Here is a 20,024-nt window from a genome sequence, read left to right as displayed (position 1 = left end):
TGCAACAGACATGTCCTACCCGTCTGAGGCTGGTCGTGGGTCCCACCAGAGTCCGGGCCCGCCCGTCATTAGCCGCAGGTGTGGTTGGCTTCGGTGCACGAAGACTGGGCCAGACAAAAAAATCCCCCCGCAGTGAGACAAAAAGGCTTCTCTTCCAATCCCCTCAGTGAAACCATAGCCATTCGCTTGCAGCCTCCGCAACTGTCCGCGTCCTCTCTTGCCTCGCGTCCCCCCATCCCCGCGGCCACCTCCTTGCTATAGCGCCGGCGCTCCACTCCATCTCATGGCCGAGGATGAGTTCGTCGCCATCGCCGAGATGATGCCCAGGTGGTCGCCCACCATGGCCGGGAGACGAAGTGCATGCCGCCGTCGTCGCTGTTGACGGGAGGAGCCACAGGTGGTCGCCGCCAATGGCGCCCGCTCCAGGAGCAGCTTGTCGACGATGACGCCATTCCGCTAGCCGGCTGCGAGTAAGACGGCCGAGATTTGCATGTCCGCACATCCATCTTACGCAAATGAAGCCCAGAAGTGAGAGATCAGAGGTGAACAACGCTCAAATCTCAGGTGAGAGAAATCCAAGCCAGATTCCTCTCTCCATCTCCACGTGATTCTCCACCTATTTTCTCGGTCCCCTGCGTGACCCACCTCCTAGATTTCTATTTGTGTGATATTTCTGGTGCCTGTGATGGCTTGTGAAATTAGAAGATAAAATTAGGTTATTTCCCATGAAGATATGCACTCGATTTGTACTCCCAGTTTCTCCATTCTGTTGATTTTGTGACACCAGTATGATTGGTAAATCAAATTACCTCAATGTCTACTGGTGCTTCCTACTATTTTTTCCCGTACCATCTCCTTAAGCCAAACCATAATCTGTGCTCCACTCTTTGCATTTTTCGATAAAGCTTTTCCCTGAGATAGCCTTGACATCAGTAGAAGAAGAAAATTGTCCTCCGTCCAGTGAAAATCTTATTATTAGATTGGTATATTAGCTATATCCATATCATGAGATAATTAATTACTAATCCAAGCTATATTGTTTTGGATTTTGTAGGAGGTTGAGAAGAAGTAACATGTACTGAGGTAGAACTCAAAAGATTTTGGCAGGCAGTGGCGACGCGTCATGGAGGCCAACCTGGGTGGGGGCCCAGTCTTCTAAAACTGAAAATCATTTTTTATCAGCTTATCTCATTCACTGATCTGGTAAATAATGGGCTATTAAGGATATTTAGTTCATTAGTCCACATTAATAATTTGGCCCAGACTAATATTTCAGTCACGCTCCTCCACTGGTTGCAGGTGTCCCCGGCTGTGCGTGGAGTTTCGACATGAGCAGACATCGCCGACTATGATGCACCACGACTTGAAGCACAGTTGCACACTTCACAAGCCATCGACTCTGAAGACCAATTGAAATGTATGACACTTTGCTCTTTAATGATGAGATTGGTTTGATCCCCTGCATATTAGAAGACTTAAACTTGAATGTGTTGTTTTGGTCATTTTGTTTTTTGACACTGGTTGTATTAGGTAACAAACCATAAACATCAGATGGGGTGGAGATATCAAACAGATCAAGGTTTTCCCTATTTCCCTTGCATTTGATCTGACACGTACTTGATTCATTTTAGTAGTACAAGATTGATTTTATATATTATTAACACATGATTATATCTTACCCGCCCAAGCACATTTTCCTTTCAATACTTCTAAGCATATACTCCTGCAAATTTTACTCAAACTTGCAAGCAGTTTTTTGTGGAAATTTGAAATGCTTGGCTCTCTTCTTTGAACTAATTTCTCCTTTGGATATCTGCAGTATTTTTTATCCCAGAAAGCTACTCAGATATCAGCTGATTAGAGTAAACACCAAGGGCATGAATGAGGGCTGCAAATGGTGGAAATATCTGAGGATCTACGGGTGGTGATATTCTCCGTGTCGCTCAACAACTATGACCAACTGGGAGTCTCTGCAAGAGGTGGCAGTCGGCGTCTTTAGAATAAGATGATCCAAAGCATGGACTTGTTTGAGGCCACAATCAGGTAAAGTAACCCTATCATTAGCATTTGAGGAATAGACCTGTAAACCACATGTAGTCGCGGAGTTGGCATGTTCATTTTGATCCTTGCTCACGCTCTGAAAATTCTCGATTTCAATTTGTTAAGGTGAAAGAAGTGTGCTCGGCTGCTGGTCTTTTTTTATTTTGACCTTATTTTCCTTTTTGGTAGGATGGCAGTGAAAGAACTATAATTGAAGCATTGAACATGGCCACATTGAATTTACTGAATATTTATGTTCCAATTGCAGCGAGCAGGTGCTTTCTTCCCCTCCTCAAGATTCTAGAAATATAGTATATAATATATATACTTTATTAGCTCTGTAAATTATAGAACAGTTAATTCCCAACACGAGGAGCACTATATTTTCCTATATGATTCTGCTAGCATGCATATGTTTTTAGAATCATCCCTTCTATTATGCATGTTCTAGGTACATCTCAGTACTAACTACTACTAACTACCGAGAAAAGTTGTTGATGCTGCTACCTCCACCTTAGCAGTCATCATGTGCAATATGCTTTGTTTCATCACAGACTAACACATATTTTGTGTACATTTTGTCTTTATGCTTCGGTTACATACTTCATAGGTTGTCGTGATTTCACTTTTGTTACATAATTTGTTTTTATTCTGACAAGGACAACCATCTCTTCTCATTTACTGCATGAAAAGATCCGATAAAAAAAGAAGCATCTCAGATTGACATCCATGAAATTCAGACATTTCAGGTGAGGACATGCAATCTCCACCTCCTGCAGTTTTCTTCGGTTTCCCTAACTACATAATACTTGGATTTTGAGAACTAATTTGTTACGATTATTTGATACAGGTTCATATATATTTTTATATATTTGGTTTGATACTCTATTGTATCCCATATATAGCTGAATTGTGCAACAAACGAAATTTCAATGATAATTTTGATTCGACGGTTAAGCTTCCAGTGAAAATAGTGGTACGTGCAGAGTTTAAAAACAAGGCTGTAGTGCTTGCTGAACTGATTTTAGCTCAAAGTACAGTGCACGAGCCACCCTCTTAGGAAGCGGATTGACACGTCCTATATCATCTTATGTCAAGTTAGTAGCTAGCTTCTGTTCTTGGTGAAATGACAATGGATGGAAGTCATCTTACACATAAGTGTACTAATTTTAGGATATTCAGATATTGGTTAGCTCATGGCATAGCTACATATTTTAATGGTTAGTTTTTCAGTTCACAATAGTCCGCCTTTTTAGTTACATTCTGTACCTGCTGATTTAGTGTTTTGCGAATGGAAATATTAACATACATTTCTGAACCTTTTTAGGATATGAGCGAAAGAAAATGCTAATTATACTTTTGTAGAGAACACATTTCTTCATCCCAGAGATATTAGAGATATGTTACATACAGTATAAGATAAATATATTTTAGGTAAATCCCTCTTCAGGTATTTTTCCTTGAGTGGGATGATATAAGAGTCTTAGGTTTGGTCTTTGTGTTATGTTCAAGTTGGTTGCAATATTGTTGGATTCTTTTCTCTAATAAAAAAGTACATGTAACTCTTTTAATTAAACCAAATTTTATTTATTTGGTAAAATTGTATTTTTGTTTCATTATTACATAGCAGAACAACTCATATTCCTTTTCTGCATTACTTTGGTGTTCTCTCAAAACTGCTAGAATACATCCATTTTGTGGTTCAGAGTAATATACGAGTACTCTCTAAGGGTACTTTGTTGTCATCGACCATTCCGCCCTCTCTGTATCACTTTTTAGATGTATGGTGTGGGAGAGTCAGTGAATCACCGAGCACAAGTATGTTTTGATCCAGATTAATGGATGTTACTAAGTATCTCATGCCCACGCCATCCTATAGGACGTTAACGACCTGCTTATGAGGATGTAAAGTTACATTATTATCCAGATTAGTTAGTTCTAAAAAAATATTGCGTGCACATGCACTCCTATAGAACAATACATATTAAACTGGTAAGAATTACCGGGAATGGAAGTAACTAATAAAGTGAGAAGCATATGCGGTTTCTATTTTCTTATCTCATTTTACTGTAAACTTTTTCTCCGTGCAATCCTTTTTTATTTTATTGTCGTGATTCTTCCCTTGGATTAGTGCATTCTCACTTTGGACCATTTGCCTTGATTTCAGGTGGTAAGGTCATAAACATTAGAAAAATACTGAGGTGGCAAGATGATGAAAAACGATCATGTGTTCTCCATAAAGGTAATGTCGTTTATTTCCTTGACTACTATTGTGTACAGTATAATCGATTCCCTCCAAATGCTTGCAATTGAAACTTCTCGATCCATTTCGCCAAAAAAAAAACAAAAGTTGTCCATATGTAATGTCACTATATTATCATTTCTATATTTGATTTGTTTTCATATAAACTGAATGTACAAGCATCATAGATACGGTTAAAAACAAGGCATATAGTGCAGGTATCCCTAGGTATTAATGCTGATCAGGTGATTTCATGGGGCTTCAAACGAATTTGAATTGAATGCATAGTCTCCTGGGTGAGTTGCTCCTATGGTTTCTTACCGGTTGACATACATGTCAGTATTTATTCGTTTTCCCGCTGTTTATTCTTTCCTTATAATGAATCCTTGCATATCTGACCTCCGGATAGACCATATACATCTTTAGAGCGATGTGGTTGAACTTTTTGGAGGCCTAGACTTTTCTGTAGTGGGTTTGTCTGATGTGGCCATGCATTCCTTTTGCGAGGTGGTTACATCTTCTGTCTAATCGGTGATATCCTGTTTTTAGTAGGATTTGGGGCATCGGTGATCAATTGGGAGTGTCTCCATGTTGTCCTCCTCACCTAACAATGTTGCTTCTTCCACCACATCTCCTTCCACAAGTGCAGAATAGTGGACGATCTGGTAGTGTGAGTGCTTTGTGTCTGTACGCCGAAGATATCAGTTCACCATTTTTTCTTCTTTTGGCCAGTGTCAAATTTATAGCTTTAAATAATTGAATAATAGAATAAAATTGGTGTGGTTCATGTTCTTTTTTTCGGGTGATAATATTTGTGCGATACTATGCAAATGTGTCCTCTTTGCCTCATGGCATCTTTCTCTGAATGAGCGGTTACATCTCATATTTTGATGCTTGGTTCCTACTTACTACTTTTTTTCCTGGACTAAGTTGGTAATTTACTTTCTCTTAGGTTTGATATAAAAATGAGACCATTCTACGCTTCAATTTACAGTGCGATTAAGGAGATGTTGGACTCCTAGGTTACAAATGATGTGCGTTGACCATGAGTTAATCTCAGTTTTTGTAATTACGAGTTTAGATGTTTAAAAAATGATTTGCTATTTCAGTACTTGTTTTTTTCTTCAAAGTAGTGTTTAGAACTTCATAATTGTATTGCCTTTTTCCCACAAGAGCACCGGCCTTCCTCTTTCTGATATACTCTTATAGAATGACCATTCGGAGGAGTATGTACTTTCATTTTTATTAAGCACATGCACATCAAAGCTTAGACAGATAAAGACCATTCAGTAACATTATACACTAACATCTTTAGACCATATACATCTTTAGAGCGATGTGGTTGAACTGTTTGGAGGCCTAGCCTTTTCTGTAATGGGTTTTTTCTGAGGTGGCCATGCATGTTTCCTTTTGCGGGGTTGTTATATCTTCTGTATGATCGGTGATATCCTTGGTGATCCATTGTGAGTGTCTCTATGTTGTCCTCCTCACCTAACTTTGCTGCTTCTTCCACCACGTCTCCTTCCTTAAGTGCAGAATAGTGGAAGATCTGGTAGTGTGAGTGCTTTGTATCTATACGCCGAAGATGTCAATTCACCATTTTTTCTTCTTTTGGTCAGTGTAAAATTTATAGCTTTAAATAATTGAATAAAATTGGTGTGGTTCATGTTCTTTTTTTTTCAAGATATAATATTTGTGCGATACTATGCAAATGTGTGCTCATTGCCTCATGGCATCTTTCTCTCAATGAGCGGCCACATCTTATATTTTGATGCTTGGTTCCTACTTACTATCTTTTTGTTTTTTTGCCTGGACTAAGCTGGTAATTTACTTTCTCTTAGATTTGAGATAAAAATGAGACCATTCTACGCTTCAATTAATTTACACTGCGATTAAGGAGATTTTGGACTCCTAGGTTACAAATGACGTGTGTTGACCTTGAGGTAATCTCAGTTTTTGTAATTACGAGTTCAGATGTTTAAACAATGATTTGCTATTTCAGTATTTGTTTTTTGTCTTGAAAGTAGTGTTTAGAACTTCATAACTGTATTACCTTTTTTTACCACAAGAGCACCGGTCTTCCTCTTTCTGATATACTCTTATATAATGACCATTCGTAGGAGTATGTACTTTCATTTTTATTATGCACACTATTATGCTTATATCAATAGCTTCTTTACTGTATTTGACTGATGTTAGTATATAATGTTACTGAATGGTCTTTCTCTGTCTAAGCTTTGATGTGCATGTGCTTAGATTAGAACCGATATATATCTATTAGGGATATTGCTGCTAAAAAGGTTCTGAAGACCTAAAGAAAGTTATATATACTACATATGCTTCTTCAGAACCGTGAGAGAAACAAGTGTATATGTACGTTGCTTCTTTCTTTGCAACCCTGTGTCATGGCTTGGTCGCCTACTGGTGATTAAATTAAGTGTGTATCATTAATCTCTATTCACCTATTCACTTGCATTTTGTTTGTGTTATCAAATTAGGGGTGTAGCTATGAAATCTGGCTACAACTTCGCTAATATGATCTCCCGTCCTTTCTTGCTAGGTTTAAGCCATGGATATCGTTGATATTCCATCCAAGTTCATGATGAAGGCGACACTCACCATCTGCAGCTTCCAAATCCATTAACAACACTATAGCCACCAAGGCCAAGTGACATTTTTTATTTGTTTGACATTTTTTAATAAACTAAAAGATAGAGGTAGTACTATTGATGTTTTACATAGTGTTTCATCCAGCAGATAGTTCTTCTATTTGATGTTTTATTACCATCGATTTCTACATATGCTTAATATAGTGTTCTACAAACTGTTTTCTGGGTCTAGAAGCCAATGCTAGCCCCAAAATATTTATCCATTTCTTCTATTTTCTCGATTATATCTTAGTGTTTGCTACTCCATTTATGATTTCGTGTGTTCAATCCTATCTATTTCGTTCCATAAATATACAAAGTTAAACCGATGCGAATTTTACGGGATCGTGCGCCAAGGCGCACATCTAAATCTAGTTTAAGAACAACATGGTCGCCTTCCTACCTTTCCGGCAGTCCTGCTACTCGCCATTGCAGCCTGCAACTGCATGGATCGCGCACTCGTCAAGCTCCGATCGAGAGTTCGCGTACCTCAATCTGCTGATCTCGCAGCTAATCATTGGAGCGATCAACCTGCGCAAGCTGGTAATCTCAGTCAACTGGGTAATCTGTCAAGCTCGTTACCTCCGTTTTTTCGTAGGTGCACGATGGATATAAGCTGAAAATGCGGAAGTACAAAGGATCTTAACATGGAGTGGCACGATCGGATCGAGCTGTTCACATGCATGCCGGTTCATGCGTAATCTTTTAGTTTTGGCAAGTCAATGGATGACCGAGTGATTAACAAATGCATCCCCAGAACACACACAACAGCGTCCTTTAAAAACCCCACGCCCACGCGTTACAAGTGAGTACCATCCCTCCGCCCTGCAACAGCACCGAGTTGCCGGCAATGGCGGCGTCACCCCACGCCGGCGGCGACTACTTGCGGCTGTTCCGGGAGGAGACGGAGTGGTACAGCGAGATGCTCCTCGGCGCGATGTTGCCCGGCGACTGGTGGCGAGGGCTGCCACATCCGGTGCAGTCGTGGATGCGCAACACCCTCGGCGTCTACCTCCTCTACTACGTCACCAGCTTCCTATGGTGCTTCGTCATCTACTACTGGAAGCGGCACGCCTACAAGAGTACATCATCCATATACTCATGTTGATTTTTTCTTCTTTAAATCGATTCCATGTTGGTTCATCTGATCCTGCTACGTCCATGTTGGCTAACGAAGGAACCGATCGGGTGATCGGCTGCCGTTAGTTGTGGTACTTGAAGCAGCTAGGCTTGCGATAGGGCTTTTGATACTCATAGAACCAGCTGGACCGTTGGATATTCAAAATAATTTGCAACTGGATAAGGGGCCACTTTGGTTTTTCTTACACTCTTCTTTTTAGTTAAAGAGAATATATTAATATCAGAAGATACCAATTACACCCAGCCTCTACAACAACACCCCACCCTAATGGCAGTACGAATGCACACAGCCAAAAAAGAGTAAAGAAAACTAAGAAATAAAAGTCCCGCTACAGCCTTCTAGACCTAGCAACATCAATACAACCACCACCGTGACAACACCTGAAGTACAGACTCTCCAAAAGCGACGCCTCCAAGAAGGGAACAGTGCACCAGCACCGTCGTCGCCCGGCCAAAGGTCTGAGGTTTCACCCTGAAGATAGTCCCCACTCTCAAAACAATGCCTCCAACAAGAACATTGCCAGGCACAACCAGTTAAGGCCAGACCTTGGGTTTTCACCCTGAGAGGTAAGACTCTGAACTTCCCCTGTGCTGCCGCCCCCACATGCATACCACTGCTGCAGAGCCCGGAACGCCAAGCAGATCCCTCAGCATCACGGAGACTCGAACCTCCTTTGGGCAGTCCACCAATCCGGCCTTCATAATATTCCTTCTTTTGACTTCACAATGGATCAAAATGTCACCTGATGTCAACACAGAATAGAGCTTCGCGCCGCTCCCTCCGGAACCAAACGGCAGGAAGAAAAACATGGGTGCGCGCGACCGAATACCACCCGATCCAGCAACCTGCAGGCAAATGATGCACTGTTCCATTCGCCAGTGGAGCTTTTCGGAACTCATCTCTCCAGCCAGATCAAAGCAAACTGACCTTCGGAAAATCTTTATCCTCTCATGCGAGAAACCCGAGGACCGCCACCGAAAACAAAGCAAGATTAGCAGCCCCCACGCCGCCAGTCCCTCCTGCCGGATCACCAAGGAAGAGGACAGTGACGTGGATCATGCGTACCTCCGCCGAACCGTTACCGGGGCGAAGGCCGCCACCGCTCCACCGAATCCTCCATGGGTACCGACGGAGAGCCTCAGGCCCCGGCCAAGTAGCTGTGCCGCCCGGCTTCATCCACCGGCGCTACATCACCTCCCATGGAACGCTGCCGCGGAAACCCTCTTCTCCCCCTCGTCGATTCGACGGAGGGGGCGCCGCCACCACCGCCATATCCAGGCCGGGACCAGGGCCAAGGCACGGGGGCCAGGGCCGAGGACAGCGCCAGGTCGGGGCCGCGGCCGGCAGCGGCGTCGGCTGAGGGCGACGGGTGGCGGGTGGATGTGGGGCGCGGGCGGAGGAGGGGCCTCCGCCGCCGCCCGGGAGGTGGGCGGGAGAGGGAGGCGGAGGGTTAGGGTTAGAATCTGTTTCTAGCTGGTGATCAAACTCTTCTTGTTTTCATATTGGCCGGTTTTTCTTATACTCCATCCATGCATAAATGGATGTTTCGATTTTATCTGCCTAGATGTATGCAAATTTTGATAAAGTTGATTATTTTATAGCGGAGGGAGTACTTTTTTTCCGACGAATTGCGCTGATGGGTTCAGAACTTCAGATAATTGTACCGAGTGCATTTCAAAATTTTATTTGTAGAAAGTAGCTGACTGATGTTGAGAGCAACAGTTCTGATCTGCTCCCTCTATTTTTACATGTAAGGCCACCACGCAGTTCATGGCAGAACTTGACTAATAATACAGTATGATCAACATAATACTAGTTATATGTCATCAAAAGTATATCATTGGCTTCATATTTGAAGGATGTTTCCAGTGATATTTTTTTTTTGAGATGTTCCAGTGATATGTTTGGTGTTCTATGACTTATATTTTATCGACTAAATTGTTAGTCAAAGATTTGGCGTGAAATATTTAGTGGCCTTATGTAAAAAAATGGAAGGAGTACTACCTATAGTATAATTTAGCACGTCAGTAGAGCATTCATTTTTCTCAGTTACGACTGACTTTTGAGGGTGCATGTATTGTAGTAGTACTCTGACACACCGATACTTTAGATATCTATCAGACTGCATATGTATTAATTATCAAAGTGAATATCCCATGCGAAGCATCAATATATCTTAATATAGCATCTCTCCTAAAACTACACATGAGAGCAAGCAACGAAGATCTTTTTGGATGGTACGAACAATTTAAAAGCAATAGTTGTGTACTAAAAATTCCGTGGTGTATAATACAAGAAATGGAAGGTTTCAAGGCGAAAGCATAAAATGTTGGGAAATGTCAGAGCTAATATTATCCTCCCTCTAGATCTGTCCCTCCATACATAATCGAACGACCCAAGATATATATATTATTATACCATCTAAAAACAGGTATCGCTAGGTATCTTCTCTAGCATTGTGGCCCATAAAATTCCTTGGGCGACTTGTTCTCACGAACATGTGACAAATATACAGGGCTTTTTACCCAAGTAAATAGGATTTTGAGATTCCAACATTCATCACGCACATGATGCATTCTAATCTTGTTGTTATATATGGTGCACTAACCCTGTTATCTCGGTAATATTTGATGTTAAAACTCTACGGAAGGTTGTCTGAAACCTTATGGCACTTGATCGATGCAGATTCTATCCCTTCAACGGAAGCTATGAAGAAGCAAATAATTGTTGCATCAAAGGCTATGCCTTTCTACGCTCTTGTTCCAACTGGGTGTGAGTACATGGCAGAGAGTGGATGGACATGGTGTTTCTTTCATATCAGTGATGTTGGTTGGCCAATGTATCTTGTATATCTGGCTTTATATCTCATCTTTTGGAGTTTGGACTGTACTGGGTACACAGAATGACGCATGAAATAAAGCCAATATACAAGCACCTGCATTCAACCCACCACATTTATAACAAGGAAAGTACACTATCACCATTTGCGGGTAAGTTCTTATTCAGCCATTGAATCTTGAATATTTCAAGTGCATATTTCACATGTTTATCGTGCTAGATAGCGATTATAAAGTGTTCTAGATAACTAGAATAAATGACGTGCATATACATATATTCTTTCTGAAGTTAAGTGTTGGAAAGAGTCCATTGCAGATAATGGATATTTTCATACACTTGTTTATGAGTTTACTTGTGATGTAAGCGATCTATATATTCATCACCTCTTTTATTTATCGCCTTGCGACCACTTCACGGAAATACTACTGTCTTCTTACATCTTCACGTAATAAAGTAGTACTTCATTATTTTTTTGTCTCTTTTATTTTGAAAATATATGACTACCTTCTTTTATTGATCGTCTCACGGCCATGCTGCTGGATCATTTGTCGCCTCTTTTATCTGGAAAAAAATGTTACTACCTTCTCTTTTTAATCACTTCAAGATCAGGGCGTACTCTAGTTTTTGTCTCCTCTTTTAATCGACAAAAACTACTACTTCTTTTATTGATCGTCTCATACTATCTTCTGTTATTGATCACAAGCAAGTTATACACACCAAGAAGTGAACACGACGGGCGCCGTACCCTTCGTAGTAAATAATTTAAATATCATGAACATTAGGCTATTTTGACTTATTTTTCAATATCTAGGGCATGCCATTAGGAAATATAATTATGTCATAACCCTTTGATGATTACAAAAATCCACTTTTTATCCACTACAGATCTAACTTATGTCATTTCTCCCCTGCAGGACTAGCATTCGATCCCGTGGATGGGATTCTGCAAGCACTACCACACGTGATTGCTCCCTTACTTCTCCCAACACATTTCAGGACTAGCATTGTTATTTTATTCCTGGAGGGTGTCTGGACAACTAATATCCATGATTGCATTCATGGAAATATTTGGCCAGTGATGGGTGCTGGTTATCACACGATTCACCATACAACTTACCGACACAACTATGGTCACTACACCATCTTGATGGATTGGCTATTTGGAACCGTAGGTGAGCCAGAAGATATCTTCAAGAAGGATTGAGTTGCTTAGCCCTATGTGTTTTTTCCGACTAGGTAGGGTTGAAAATTGTGTGGAGTTGGGACTTATTTTTGTTTATTCTCCTAAAAGTTGGTTATTTCATTTCAAGCAGCATTGTTGTCTCAATATAGGTCTTTTATTTACCTTGTTCTCTATTATTTAGAACTCATGTAGTGCAATCAAGAGATACGTTGGACACTACCTTGTATCTCAGGTTGCAAGCGGTGCGGGACATCCCGCTAAGCCGCTAGAAGCCGCACCGGAAACACCCCCGGGCTGACTGTGTCGTTTCGAGCAGGCTGATGCGGTCATGCCGCCTTGTCCACAGCGCGCTATCCCGCGGAACTTGCATAGACCCGCAAAAGGAAGATCAACTAGCGATCCACAGACTCGAACGGACGAGGCGCCGCTCCCACTTGAGGAACAGTAGAGCAGAACCATCTATTGCTGCTCCCACTACCAGTAACTGGTCTTTTCCCCACGGCCATGAACCTACAGGAAAATAGTCTAAACCGTCGTCAGGATAATAGTTCCCGTCGACTGACTGACAAGATAATTCCGCAGGGATCATTTTGACAGGGAAATTAAAAATTCCGGACGGCTGGCCAACAGGAATTCAATACAGGAAATCTGGTATATTGCAACAAAATTTAAAAGTTTTTGTTGCAATAATTTGCATTATTACCACAAAGTTTAGTTTTGTGGTAATAGGAGCCTGTATTACCATAGGTTTTGCAGTGTTGCGTTAACCCATCAAATTTTTGCAATATAGGCTAGTTAGTGCAACGACGGTTTGTGGTAATGGACACTATTCCTTGTAGTGATTATTTCCCTGGCGGGTATTCCTGACGGTGGCTCACAGGAATTTGTTAGTCCGTTAGGTTAACCAATTTTATTTAGGCGTCAATTGACCCAGCGGGAAAAACCTCCAGGAAAACAAAATCATATCAAAACTAGCCCAAAGGATAAATGCTTGTACCGCCAGGAAAATCATTCAGTGAATACGCGTTCAAGCCAGCTAATGAACTCCACGTCATATTCCAGAACAAGTATACAAATAACAATGTAACAGTACACTAAAGGTTGATGATAGACATGGCACAAACTTGCCCAAAAGCAAATAATAACAGTGGCACACATACATGCCACCATCACTCTAGTTTCCAATACATTACACATGGCAGTGCAATGTAACAACAAAATACATGAACTTCAAAGTCATACAGGTTCACGATCCGGACCATCACCTACATACATAACTTCACTATTTCCCATCCAGCACTTAACCTAAGTTTGTCAAAGACAGTCAAACCACAAATGATCCAAAATACCACAAGAGTGCCAATAACTAGCTGAAGTGCAAGGACACTAGTGAGAACCTCCTCCGTAAGCATAGTTACCATCACCATCTTCATTGTAGCCAAAATAGTTGCTATCACCACAAATGTTCTCACCATCATTGCTACCTCTAGTGTTGCCATGACCAACAAGGTCATCCATAGCAGCATCCTCCAAGCATGTGTTCCCTTACAAAGTCATGTGCACCATGTAATGAATTAAGTATCTTATTAATGTACAGCTCATGCAGTAGTAAGCAAAACTGAATTAACTTAATGCTCAAAGATGGGAAAGAATTTATGTGTTGGTATATATTCAGACCCGGGTATGTGCTTGGGTTCCACCTTGTTGGAACCATTCGGGTAGGTCTCTTCCCATCTCAGCAAAAAGCATCTGCGAGAAGAAAGCATATTTATCAGGAATATATAGTAGAACATATTTTTCCATTTATTGCTAGAATGGAACAAATCATACTTATCATTACCCTGAACATTTCGTCATGCATTTCTGTTTTCCTTGTAAGAATCTCATTTGTAGACCATAACTGTTGATTCTCTTAAATGACATTACGGTAAGCAACAGAACTTGAGGGCTTCAGATTTGTTGCCTTTGCAGCAGAGATAATGTGGGCTTTCTTGACGGCACCAGTAGCAATTGATAGGCGGCCATGTGGCATGCCACCCGATGTGTTGTACAAGACGCTGATGGCTCCTCCATAATTGATGGGGGCTGCTGATCGGCAAGGTCAAATAACATATTGTCCATCCGGTCAGTTAAGAATTCCTCGTGAACTAATGATGAGCCGGCCTGGTCAGACATAACACCACGGGTTTCACCATGTACAGTCCATATTTCATAGTTTTCCTTAAACCCGTGGTAACACAAGTGCATCTCTATTTCATCCCTTACATGAATAAAATAGTTCCGACACTTAGCGCATGGACATTGACACTTGACGGTATTATCTTCAGCTACACCAACAATAGAGAAAGCATGATCTAAGAAAAGTTTGGTGTTCTCAATCAATTCATTGCTGGGGTTCTACCACGCTACCAACCACTATACATCCATGTACGATCTACCATAAATAGCTCTGTGTTTGAAAATTTAATTTCATCAGTTACAAATTAGATAACAGCGTTACAGCACACTATTCCTAGTGAATATGTTAGTGTATAAAAAGAAGACAGCATCAAATAACACGGTAACAAACGGTGCATCATTTATCCATATGTAAATTACCATATCAAGACAAGCATGTACTACCAAAGTGTGAGAGGTACCTATTGATTGTATCTTGCGCTTGACTCCAATTACGCAATATAATTCCTTCCTTTTTACACGAAGATTTCTAAAGATGCCGAACAGCAGCTACAAGAGGTTGTATAGATGGGCTGCACCTTCCACAATAGCTCAGGACAAGGATTCAAGTTAGGTCCTAATACCGGGCAGCACATCAAGCATGGAAAAAAAATCAATATGTCGCATATCCAATACCATTCACTAGATATAATCAGATCAAATTTACTTAACTACCAACTAGAGAAAGAATGGACATCATGTTCACAAACACTACATGTCCTTAAAGAAATTACAACAGCATTGCAAAGTAAATGTACATGACACAATTCAGTTTCAAAATGGCATGCTAGAATGCAACTACAATAGCACCTAAATATTTGAGGAACAAAATAGAACAAAGCTATTTCTTGCATCATAAAAAAATTCAATGCAGCAAAAATGCAAAAGGCCCTAATAAGTATATCTAATATTTTCATTGAAAAGAAATTCGAGCTAGGTCCTACCACTGTGCAGCACATCAATGATGGTAAAAAGAATAAATGTGTCACATATCCAATGCAACTTACTAGATAAATTTAGATCAAATTGACATAACTACCAATTAGAAACTATTCAGTTTCACAATGGCATGCTAATAATGTACCGGCAATAGCACCTAAATTTTTGAGCTACAAAATAGAACAAAGATATCTCTTGCATCCATCGCGCTTTTTCTTTTTCTTCTAAACTAATCCATCCATGCATGAATTAGCTAGATCCTACAGCATGCGGCATATCAAGTATGGATAATAAACAAGCCAATACAGTATTTACCAGTTACCACTCCAAAACGAATATGCTGATGAAAAGAAAGGAGTTTGCGGTTCCTGTATAGGTCGACTGGGAGGAGCTGGGTGACGGCCACGGAAGGATACAGCATCAGGCTTCGTACGGAGTTCCGGCCGCGAATGGAGGCGGGAGGAGGAGGCAGAGGGTGGAGGCAGGGGCGGCGCTCGCCGATGGAGGTGGGGGATGTTGGGGATACGGGAGTGGCGGAGCTGCAGGTCGGAGATGGGAGTTATCCATGCAGGGATATGGTGGCAATCGGCGGTGGAGGCCAGCGGCCGGCAATGGAGAGGAGCTAGGCTAAGGGCGGCGGCGGTGAGTAGCGAGTATGTGGAGAAGACAGAGAAATGGGAAATTTTTCTAGGGCTTGCCTTATCTAGGCCTTCTTTGAATCGTAGGATCTTTAACTGCACGAATAGGAATCTGAATAGGAATATAGTAGGAATGCAAGTGCCCTAGGAATCTGAATAGGAATATAGTAGGAATGCAAGTGCAAAACTATGAGTACAGGAATTTTTCTTTGTTGGTCGTTTGAAACAAAGGAAATGAATGCTAGAGTAATTTAACATGCTCTCTTAAGTAACTTGATTAGCCTAAATAAAAGGCAAAGCAGCAGCGTCTAGTGGCTATGTTGCAGCGGAGTGAAGTGACACAGGCTACATTGGCTTTGATTTGCCTCGTTCCTTGCAAAGGAATGGAAAAAAGAGGTGTGACTGGATTCTTTTTTCATGTTTTTCCAATAGGAATCTGGGTGCAAAGGAAAAAATCCTTCAAAGTTCCTTTGCTACATTCCTATGAATCAAACGCCTCTACAGTAAAAGTTCCTATAGAAACTAGAATCATACATTTTTCCTACACGAATCATGTGAATCAAAGGAGGTCTAGTGTTCTTTTTTTCTCCCGTGTGCTAGCTTACACAGGAATATAGAAGCCATGGCACGAAAACTCTAGAGTTGGCGCCGAGATGGAAATCTTGGCCCGCGAACTCGCCTTCGCGAATACCCGGTGGCGGGCTAACTGTAAAACTAGATGATGCCCCGCGCGTTGCTGCGGAAATATGTTAATAAATCTTTGGAGAATTGGTAAAGTAAAAGTAACAACGCACAGTTAGTAGCGGAGGATATCACTCAAGCTAAAAACATATTATTCCGCTTAGTATCTTGAAGAAAATTAAAAATGAGTCATCCATATAGATATATATATTTATGAATTTGATTGTTTGAAAAGACAGTATCCAATGTAGTACAAAAAGTAAGTTATCCATTGGCAGATTCTAATTCAGCCTTACAAATTAAGCAGTTTTAGTCAATATCATACAACCATTTCAGATACGCAATGCTCACTCAATTAGTTTGATAGTTACAAAAACTTATATACCATAACAAAGAAACCCTTGTTGGTTCATGTTGTAAATTTAGTCTACACACTATAAAATCTGGGATATTCTCAATCCCCACATTTATGCATCAGGAGGCAGGGTAACACAATCAATGCACCATCACGGGAGGGATACTGAAATCAAAGAAAGGATCGGTTGATAAAATGAGTAAGTTAATTCATTTAACACAGGAAAGAGAGGGATTACCTATGTTTTCTGCAGGGAAACTGCAAGGGAAACATCTGCAAGAAAACATGTTCATTTCCACATGCCAAGTCATAGTGCATCCATCGATCTACAATAGCCATTGATGGTAAAATAGCATCCTTGTTGTTTCTCAATTTGTCTAACGTATAGCTTAGCTTGGAAATATTATCTGAACAATACTACTTTAGGAAACAGACAGTGCAAAAACTTACTTCGGTATGTTCATCATTTGGCCAACTTGCCACATTACCTGTAAATATGATAATCCAATGTTCTGTTCTCAAATCACACTAAGCACTTGGAACAATATATATGGTTAGACCATATTACTCTCACAGGATAAATAAGTATGGCCATGGAGAATCGAATGTATGACTTCTCTTTTTCTTTAACCAACATCATAGGGAAAAAGAAGGGAAGTGCACATAGTTATAATCATTGTCGCCACTGTATCCATGATGAGAATCATACTGCATCTCTAGAAGCATGTCGCACATCAAACTTCTATGCAAAAAAATGCCGCACATCAAATTAATCAAAGGTGAACTTAAACATGTGTAATGCCGTTAGTACTACAGAAGGAGGAAATATGTTACAGACCTGTATTAGTAAAAGGGGTGATCTTACATGAGCGTTGGATGCTAGCTAGAGCATGTTTGGCTAGGAATCGCGACTTAGCACATCCAGCCAGAAGTGGGTTTCAGTTCAGAAGAGTATGCTCCGGCGGCGCGCAGGCGAGGCGTCGATGGTTGGCACCGTCTCTCTTGAATAGTGGCACACTGCAGATCCATAAATAATAGAAGAAATTAGATTGCATACACAAAAACTTATCAAAATTTCGTGGAGCTTGATATTGTCGAGCAGATCGCATACACAATACAACACACGATCAAAATTTAGCGGGGAAAAAATTAAATACGCCCACCAAACTGGTGAATGATGCGAGAAAGGTCAAGGTGAAGCTCGGAGTTTAAATCAGGGGGGAATCTGCACGAGCACTTCGTATGCCTCCATACGTTTCTTGTTCCTCGCCGAGAATGGGGTGAGAAATAGTGAGTGCGCGATCTGACAAATTAATGAGAAAAGGAAGCGAAAATGGTGCAGTCAAGGGATAAAGATGGCTGTTATTGTTCGGTGGACAATGGGCCATCAGTTGTGTATTGAAGAGGATGGAGTAATGGGCTACATTTTTTCTGCATGAAGTAACGGCTGCATGGTTCGTGGTGCTTTACTACTGAATATTAAACGGAAGTGGAAGCAAACATATACGAAGAGAGTTAACCAGACACGATGCGGGATGCAATGGGAAGAAAAGAGGTGACGTGGACGATTGTGAGGACAGGTAAATGGGGTCTCCTATTTAAAGATAAAAGATAATTCCTACGGGGAGAGCTACACAAAGGAAAAAAGTGTTATCCTGCACTAGTAGAAAAAAGACCTTCCATCCCAACCCATTAGTCCCCAAATATTTTGACCCGGGACTAATGGGTCTTTAGTCCCGGTTCTGCTGGTGAACCGAGACTAATGCTCGGGGCAACCGGGACAAAAGGGCTGCGGTGGGCTGCGGCCAGGCAACCGGGATTAAAGGTTTTTTCCTGATTTTCGGCTCCCCACGCACCTTGATAAGTCCAATTTGCATCACTATTTTATATCATAATTTGCTGATTATTCATTGATATATTTCATATTTGGAGATGATACTTATGTTATTTCATCTATTTTGCATGTTTCATGATTATTGGAGGATCACGCACCGGAGCCAGGATTCTGCTGGAAAAAGCACCGTCAGAACGCAATATTTCGGAAGATCAACAGATGACGGAAATTATACCAAAAATCCTATTTTTCCAGATGACGAAGGGAGTCAGAAGGGGGAGAATAGGGGACCCGAAGTGGGCTCACCTCATAGGCCGGCGCGGCCCAAGGCCTGGCCGCGCCGCCTTGTGAGGAGGGGGGCCCACAGCCCCTCTCGCCTCCTTTTCTTCGCGTACTCCTTCGTCCTGAAAACCTAAGCTCCAGAGGTACGTCGCGAAGAGCCACAGCCGCCTCTGCGGGGCGGAGAACACCAGAGAGAAAAGAGCTCTCCGGCAGGCTGAGATCTGCCGGGGAAATTCCCTCCCGGAGGGGGAAATCGACGCCATCGTCACCGCCATCGAGTTGGACATCATCTCCATCACCATCACCATCATTTTCATCATCATCACCGCCGTCTCCACCGCTGCACCTCGTCACCGCTGTAGCAATTTGGGTTTGATCTTGATTGTTTGATAGGGAAACTCCCCGGTGTTGATTTGTACTTGTTATTGATGCTATTGAGTGAAACCGTTGAACCAAGGTTTATGTTCAGATTGTTATTCATTATCATATCACCTCTGATCATGTTCCATATGATGTCTCGTGAGTAGTTCGTTTAGTTCTTGAGGACATGGGTGAAGTCTAAATGTTAGTAGTGAAGTATGGTTGAGTAGTATTCAATGTTATGATATTTAAGTTGTGGTGTTATTCTTCTAGTGGTGTCGTGTGAACGTCGACTACACGACACTTCACCTTTATGGGCCTAGAGGAATGCATCTTGTACTCGTTTGCCAATTGCAGGGTTGCCGGAGTGACGAAACACGAGCCCCCGTTGGTATATCGATGCGGGAGGGATCGCAGGATCTCGAGTTTAAGGCTGTGGTTAGATTTATCTTAATTACTTTCTTGTAGTTGCGGATGCTTGCAAGGGGTATAATCACAAGTATGTATTAGTCCTAGGAAGGGCGGTACATTAGCATAGGTTCACCCACACAACACTTATCAAAACAATGAAGATTAATTAGCCGTATGTAGCGAAAGCACTAGACTAAAATCCCGTGTGTCCTCGA

At 41.5% G+C, this 20,024-nt stretch overlaps 2 long non-coding RNA genes and 1 pseudogene across 2 annotated transcripts; all 3 read left to right on the top strand.

Moving 5' to 3' along the window:
* Positions 1 to 1,305: 1,305 nt before the first annotated feature.
* LOC124658854 lies at positions 1,306 to 2,940 on the top strand. Its single transcript, XR_006989365.1, has 6 exons — positions 1,306 to 1,417; positions 1,531 to 1,579; positions 1,820 to 2,043; positions 2,230 to 2,315; positions 2,734 to 2,789; positions 2,891 to 2,940. It is a non-coding gene; the product is annotated as an uncharacterized LOC124658854 (long non-coding RNA).
* Positions 2,941 to 6,160: 3,220 nt separating this feature from the next.
* Positions 6,161 to 7,138, top strand: LOC124668429. The gene is made up of 2 exons (XR_006991691.1): positions 6,161 to 6,225; positions 6,843 to 7,138. It is a non-coding gene; the product is annotated as an uncharacterized LOC124668429 (long non-coding RNA).
* A 639-nt stretch (positions 7,139 to 7,777) lies between these two features.
* On the top strand, positions 7,778 to 12,113 carry LOC124659252 (annotated as a pseudogene).
* Positions 12,114 to 20,024: the final 7,911 nt, after the last annotated feature.

The sequence above is a fragment of the Lolium rigidum genome, chromosome 6 (assembly GCF_022539505.1).
Source record: "Lolium rigidum isolate FL_2022 chromosome 6, APGP_CSIRO_Lrig_0.1, whole genome shotgun sequence".
Lineage (NCBI taxonomy): Eukaryota > Viridiplantae > Streptophyta > Magnoliopsida > Poales > Poaceae > Lolium > Lolium rigidum.
The sequence above is the reverse complement of the archived record's forward strand: the minus strand, read 5'-3'. Positions and strand labels throughout refer to the sequence as shown.